At 39.8% G+C, this 7,887-nt stretch overlaps 1 protein-coding gene across 1 annotated transcript in view; it reads right to left on the bottom strand.

Annotated features, from left to right (window-relative positions):
- The window catches only part of LNX1 (ligand of numb-protein X 1), a 146,409-nt gene that overhangs the window by 129,484 nt on the left and 9,038 nt on the right, over window positions 1–7,887 (bottom strand). The gene's annotated exons all lie outside the window — the stretch shown is intronic.

Here is a 7,887-nt window from a genome sequence, read left to right as displayed (position 1 = left end):
GGAATAATATTTCCCTTTAACGTCCTCATGTTGGTGTAGTGAAAATTATTGGGGTAAGATCTGGGAAATGTCCAGAAATACACCCTATGAAATGTAATTTGTTAATAAAATAGCCCAGTGGTTTATAAAATTCTGTCAGAGCAGGACAAGAAGAAAACCAGTTAACGCTCTGATGGCTTTCTCGTATCTGTCTTCCCTACCATTCTCCAAAACTCAGAAAATATAGGACCCTAGAGTCTTCAGCTAAATCATCTGAGAAGAAATGAGAGCTCTTTGGGCAGTTGTAGTTTTACGATGACGAAAGCATTGTTTTCTTCTGTATGCGTTTCATTTACTCAGTCATGTAGTGGTAAAGTGGGTTCTGGAGCCACACTGCCTGGGCCAGTCCCACCACCACCATGCGCCAATGATTTAAGCCTCTGTTTCCACATCTGTAAAGTGGGGACAGACAACCTCAGAGGGTTGTTGTGAGGATTAAATGAGATATGAGGCATAAAGGTCTTAGAATTATGCCTGGAATATAGTAAGTGTCCAATAAATATGAACTATTCTTACATGTATTTGTTACTGAAGTCCTTCTGTCTCCAGTCTAGCTCAGTTGGCCTGGAAACTGAAAGCTGTAGTTCCTCTAAGGGGTCTTTTTGCTTGTTCTCATAGTTGTCTTTCATTCAGTTATATATATATTTTTTCAAACTAGCAGAATACTATCACACTATGTATTTTCCTTTAGTACCAGAGTTTAAAATGGAGTTTTCAACATGCCTGATTAACATCTAGGAAGTCTCCTGGTCAGTCAATAAACGTATTTTTTGGCCTTCAGTCATTTTTATTAATGAGCTGCAGTAATGTGAGATGAGTAACAATGATAATCATAAACATCTCTGTTTTCAAAAAACATTTTTTGAGCGCCAACCTCGAGCTAGGTAATGAGTTGGCTATGGGGGAGACTTTCAAGAGAGCTTTAAAGGACATGGCCTGCCCTCATGGAGTTCCCACTCCAGAGGAGGTGGACATGAACACAGTAATGAGAAGCCTGGGTAAGCAGTGCAAACAGAGGTCAGCGCTAGGGGACTCTGGGTCAACGCTCATAATAACAAAGAATCCTGCAATACCCCAGCCCCCAACTCAACTTTCTTCTTTTCTGAAAGTAAATAAAATAACTTTAAGCTTTCCACAGGAACATAAGGACACATGAATAACCTAACAGGAAACTAGCCACGTTTGGAAACAGCACAGCAGTCATAAACTGCCTTGCAGTTTTTTTTTCTTTTCAAATAAAGTCCGAGGTTGTTTGTACAAACATAGCCTTATCTCAGAAAGAAAATACATTGACTTCAAACTTTCACTGAGTCAGCTTCGTGTTTACATTTCTGTACTGCAGTAATATGGCTTGAAGAACGCTCTGGTCAAGAGGTAGAAGTAAAGTACCCTGAATGTGAAACGTTTAGAAATCATAGCATTTTATTTAGCATCAAAAGAGACCACAGGCAGCTAAGGTAGAGGGCGCAGGAGAGGGTGAATTTGTTTCTAGTCAAATTTCATGGAAACCTACACAGCTGCTCTTTGTCATCAAGGCTGATAGAAGGTACTGGAACCACGCAGGAAATGCTTTAAGTGGCATGAAAAACGGTTGAAAAATAAACATGAAAATGGAAATGGGCCACCCAAAGGTTATCATCTGCTATAGGAAAAGAAGTTCACATATCTTGAACTAAAGCTCTAGATATTTAGACCTGTAAGAGTTGGGTCAAATACTCCCACGTGTTCTTTCTTGTTGTGCAGTACCGGAGACTGATAGGAATGCAGGTGATAGCTCTGGTTGGACAAGTGGAAAAACAACGTCACATTTCTAGGCCATTCCCTTGTTGGTGAAAAGGTGGAGTTGGACAAGAGTTTTGGTTTTCACTCTGCTCTGGAAGGTGTGTCAGTTGCCTCAGGGTCTTCCAGGGAAGGGAAGGGGGATGGTGGGCTGTGTCCACTTTTCCACTCCACCCAGACCCAGCTCCACTTTTATTTCACATGTTAGATTCCTCATAATATTTGGTTCAAAGCACCGTGGCTTAAGTAAAAAAAAAAAAAAAAAAAAAAAAAAAAAGCAAACCATCAGACTAGATACTATGAAATCCCTTTCAGAAATAGAGTTCTATGTATCTGTGCTAATAAAGTGGAGGTGTTTTATTTTGGGGTGGTTGGCTTTTGGGAAAATCTTTTTTTTTCCTTTATAACAGCTTTTTGAGTATGCCAGGCACCATGTGCCAAGCACTATGCTGGGGCCTTATATATATTATGTTATTTAATCCTTACAAATCCCCAGGGATTTTGTTTTGTTTTTAATTTAACAGATGAGGAAACTGAGGTGCAGTAGGTAAGTAACTTGTCAGTTGCACAAAAAAAGAAACAAACCAGCAAGGGCTCCTGACTCCTTAATGCTCTTCACCATTTTGCCACTTTTCTCCCAGCATCTTTTTTGATTATGACCAGTGAGAATCCCAAAATGTAACTGACTAAATAAGAGAGCCCCAGGAAATTAGAAGGTTAAAAATCTCTTTAGGCCATATTGCAGATGGGTTTTCCCAAGATCTCTGAATAAAAAGATTCTTTGACTTTACTGTTAAAATGGCTGACACAGGATGAGTGAATTGGGGCGAGCAAAAACGGCAGGTTTTAGCTCCAACACTAATTTGTTTTTGTTTTCTTTCTCTTTTATCTGAGACCAATTTGAATTCCCTAGCAATTGTCCCTATGAGAAAACCAGATTCTTCACATAATATTAACGTAAACACTGCCGTATATATTTTTCAACTTGGCTTTAGACTAAATAAAGCCTATATGAATAGACACAGATTAAAAGAGAACTGGCTGACAAACAGTTTGGGGTCTAAAGAAAGAACTAGGTAGACTTAAAAAAAATACGATTCATGTAATTTACCTGACGTTTCTTACTTCCAGTTTACATCTTATAAGCATGTATGATGTATCATGTTTTTAGACATATATGTGCCTTGCTGATGAACTGAGAAGAAATTATCAAAAATCATTAAGGCTTAAAAGGTAAACTCTTTTCTCCCCTAAAAGTGAGTGAGAGGGCCTATCCATCCACATCAGTCAATGTGTCAGCTGTCGGCACTCTGATCCTGGCTGGGGTAAGGCAAGACAGCTGCAGGGTGGCTTTTTTTTTGCAGTTTGGAGTGAAAAAGAGCAGGAAGTAGATTGCCTCCTTGGGTGTGTGGTTTGCGGTGGAACTCTTATTCTGCCTTGATACAATGCTCTTGTGACTTAGGAACCATTTTTTCCTCCTTCTCCTCTTATGTGGGGGTGGAAGAGACACCCGAGGGGACTTTTATAGAGATGTGGAGTCCACCAATGTCACGCCAGGAAGTGCCAGGGAAAAAGAACAAAATCTCCATTTCTGTTTGTCCTTAATCCCTGCTTCCTTTCCCACTGGTTTATCTTGCCTGAAATCTGTCCAGAACTTTTTCTACCTAACTTTCCAATTCTAAACCTCTGTGGCTTGTCAACAGAGATACATTTCATAGCAAACGTGAATCAGCACCATCCTCAGCCAAGAGGGTCGTTAGAGGTCATAGGTACACTGTCGCCTGCGCTGGAAAATTCAATAGACTGAAGACTTAACATCCTTAAGAACAGGCTTCAGGAGGGAGATCAAGAGGTATAAACTTCCAGCTACAAAATGAAGGAGTCAGGGGGTGAAATAATATAGTCAATAATAATGTGTAGTATCTTCATATGGTGACGTATCATAACTAGATTATCGTGGTGAACATCTTGTAATGTCTAGAAATATCAAGTCACTATGCAGTGTACCAGGAACTAACATGGTGCTGTAGGTCAGTCATACTTCAACAAACAAACACAGAGAAAAAGAGATCAGATTTATGGTTACCAGAGTGGGGGGAAGGGGGGATGGGTCAAGGTGGTCAAAAGATACAAATTTCCAGTTATAGGATAAATAAGCACTAGGGATGTAATGTACAACATGAGTAAGAAAGTCAACACTGCCAGATGTTATATATTAAAGAGAGTAAATCCTAAGAATTCTCATCACAAGGAAAACAATTTTTTCCTTTATTTTATATCTATATGAGATGATGAATGTTCACTAAGCTTACTGTGGTAATCATTTCATGATGTATGTATGTCAAATTATAATTCTGTATACTTTATACAGTACTGTATGTCAATTATATCTCAATAAAACTGGATGATAAAAAAGCACACACACAAAAGAACAGCCTTTGGGATATAGCCTATTTGGAAGTAGAAAAAATTTTGTATGAGATAACCTTCCAGAACAATGGGGTCCCTGGTGGCTACTGTCCCACTAAGTTTCCTTTAAATGCACACTGCCTTTATAGAAAATGGTTATCTGATGTAGTCAGAATAATCCATATACTCCTCTTTGGAAAGGTGCTATAAACATGTCATCTGGCATGCTGCACTGACAATTTCACATTTTCCTTCTACTGAAAGGTCAAGACATGACTCTAAAGCATCTCTTGAATAGTTGCATGAGTCACATGCGCTATTCAAACAATAGTAATGGGACCTCATAATATTAAAAAGAATGTATCCTTGTAGTCAAATGGCAGTGTGTCCCGCATTGGTACTTTATCCTTGACAAACACGAATCATGGTAGCCAGAAACTTTTTGGGTTGAAAGGGGGCCTTGAGAGATGGTCCTTAGATGAAATAGGCCTTTATTACTTTATAAAATAGATCATTCTTCCTTTGGGTAGCTCTAATCTCCTAGGGAGGGAAAGTCCAGATATTGACCAAAAGTTTGCCTCCCTGGAACTCATCCACCCCCTCATGGGTGCCATTTAGAATATGTCTAATTCCTTAAATCCCTCAATTATATGAAGACAGCCCCCAAGCCTTCCCCTAGGTTCAGTAGCCTTAGGTGCATCTGACATTCCTTCAGGTTTCCTTCAGACTCCAAGAGGCTGACCACACTCTTCTGTGAGCTCCCAACTTAACAGTGTCCTCCCTACAACGTATGGATAGCATCCAGGACAGAATGAAGCGGGAATAACCAACTGCTCCCACAGCCAAAGAATGCATCTGCTCTCTTGGTGGCAATACACGCCCTGGCTGTTGCTGCAGTCCTGACGGGGTCTGAGCACAGGACACTGCCCTGAGGCCTGAAGCAATCTATTAGCAATTCTTGGCCACAGAGGGAAAAAAAAATGAAGGGTAATAAAGTAGAGAAGTAAAGACTTTTAAAAGCAAAAGCAAGGGCTAGGAACAGTTTAGAAAATGCAAAGATATTTAGTGGCATTAGTTAGATTTATATAAACAGCATAAAGTCATTAATGGCTAAACAGTTCCAGTATTAGAATTCTCAGCGTATAATCTGATCTGAAGAACGGATGGTATTTGGGGAATTTGGGGCTCTCCCATTTGTCTGTAAGCATTCCTTTATTTTGACAACTCTTGCTGTTCTAAAATATCCTGACATATGTAACACAAAAGAAATGGAAATCATTGAAACAAATGGTAAATCAGAGATAATTTTTCCTATGCAGAGCATAAACATTGATGAGCTTTCACTGAAATTCACTAATAAATGAAAAAATTAAAATAGTGGTAGGCCAAGGGCAGCTGACGGAGGGGTGGGCGATGGGATAAACCAGAAATCCTGAAGCTCCAGATGCTCTTTGAGAAGGAAAGTGTGTGAGGAGCCTTATTAGTCAGGCACCTTGGACCATTAGCGTTCTCCCCTTATCTGTCAGAAAGCCTTGCTTCTGGAATGTTCCTACTTAGCCTATGACAAACAGTGTCAGAAAAAATCCACTGAAGACATTCCTAAATAACAGATACTTTTATCCTATCAGCACTATGTGGTCCCTGTTGCAGCCTAAGGCAAAAGGAAATGTGAATACTGATATACATGTTTTTGTGTATTTTTTTAATGGTTAATTTTTCCCCAGATCATTAAGACAGTTGAAAAAATGTGGGAAACATGAAAAATATGTATATTAAATGTACAACATTATTTTAAGTTTAAATATTTTACTTATACTAAAACCAAAATTTTTTCCCCATAGTTTCATTTTCCTGGCTTTAAAGGAAGCAAGCCCATCAATACTATTTTCAAAATCTACCTCTTTGCCTGTCTGATTTTCAGTTGAGGAAATTGCCATGTTTGACGATTTCTTTTGACAAAGTGATAATCTTAAATAACCTTTAGTAACTTGAGCTACCAATCCTTGTCTTTATTTAAATTCTGATCACCATGGATTTTTTTGCATTAATTTTGGTTTTTAAAAATAATACATTAAAATATTATTTATAGTGATTATTAAGTTTTTTTTGGTGCCCCCTTAAAATCTGCACCCTAACGTGAGCGCCGCATTTGCCCCACCTACTCATGGCCCTGTCACTGTTATTTTTAGAGACTCAGGTAGAGAGAGTAGGGTGTTGAGGCTGTGGTTAGGACCCAGATCAGCTTCCAACACCTCCTGTGGGCCTCAATCTTTTCCTTGCACCTGCCCTGGTTCCCAGCCAGGTGCAACGGCAAAAGTGGAGAATTACAACCTTGTCACAGGTGTGCCACTAAATTTTAACCAAGGTCTAAATTGACTGCTCTGATTGTTATACTTGACAGAGGCACCAGGTGAGCCGTTTGCAGAAGGGCTCATGAGGCAAGAACTGGCTTCAGATGAGAGGAAGAAAGTGTAACCTACAGCCCGGTCCCCAAAATGATCACAAAACTACTGGATCCTGAAAGAGCTTTGTTCTGTGAGTGTATAAGAGAGCCCAGTCAAGCGATAGAAACCATTCTCTAGAGCAAGGACACTCTGTGGCTATACAAACAGCATGAGACTCTGCCCTACTGTAGTCAGTGTGCTTCATAATTTTTGCTGACTTATTTAATGTTCCAAATCTTTGAATCCCTTCAACCAACCTTAATGTTTTACAGTGTGTCTCAAACACGTAAAGACTAAGAAGCCCTTAGTCTTTCCCTTCAAGAAACTATGCTTGTGGGGTTGGGGGGGAGGGACAAACTAGGAGGTTGGGATTAACATATACACACTACTATACATAAAATAGATAACCAACAAGGATCTACTGTATAGCACAGGGAACTATATTTAATATTTTCTGATAACCTATAAGGGAAGAGAATCTGAAGAATATATATATTACTGAATCGCTGTGCTGTACACCTGAAACTAACACGATATTGTAAATCAACTATCCTTCAATTAAATTTTTTTTTTAAATCCAAGATGAATTAGCCATTCAAACAAAACTGAGCTTAAGGTTTTCCTGTTGTTGATGATACTTTAAAATCTGGATGAAGTTGCACGGGGCAGAAAGGCTGCAGAGTTGGTTTGAAACTGGTCACTAAAGCCACACCTCAGTTCAGAGATCACAGTCACAGTCAGAAACACCATCTGGGACCATGAAGACCAGAAATACACCCACAGAGGAATAGGGTGGACTAGTGCCAATAAATTCTTCACACCAGTGGCCTCGTCTCTCTTTCTAAAATGATTATCTAGCAGGCACGTTTGTCTAACCACTGCCATAGCTCTGGCTTCAACTCCTAAATTAGATTATTGGGGGAAAGTAATTGCCAAAGTTAGGGCAAACTCTATCTTCCTCTATTAAACAAAGTAAATTTACAGTTACATTTTAAATTATAGATAAATTATGTGAGACTGGGAGATATCAAAGTGCCATCAATTTTTTTTATAAATACCAACTGTGGGGCTTCCCTGGTGGCGCAGTGGTTGAGAGTCCGCCTGCCGATGCAGGGGACATGGGTTCGTGCCCCGGTCCGGGAAGATCCCACATGCCGCGGAGCGGCTGGGCCCGTGAGCCATGGCCGCTGAGCCTGCGCGTCCGGAGCCTGTGCTC

Source organism: Lipotes vexillifer, unplaced genomic scaffold, assembly GCF_000442215.2.
Source record: "Lipotes vexillifer unplaced genomic scaffold, Lipotes_vexillifer_v1.1 scaffold42, whole genome shotgun sequence".
Classification (NCBI taxonomy): Eukaryota; Metazoa; Chordata; class Mammalia; order Artiodactyla; family Lipotidae; genus Lipotes; species Lipotes vexillifer.
The sequence above is the reverse complement of the archived record's forward strand: the minus strand, read 5'-3'. Positions and strand labels throughout refer to the sequence as shown.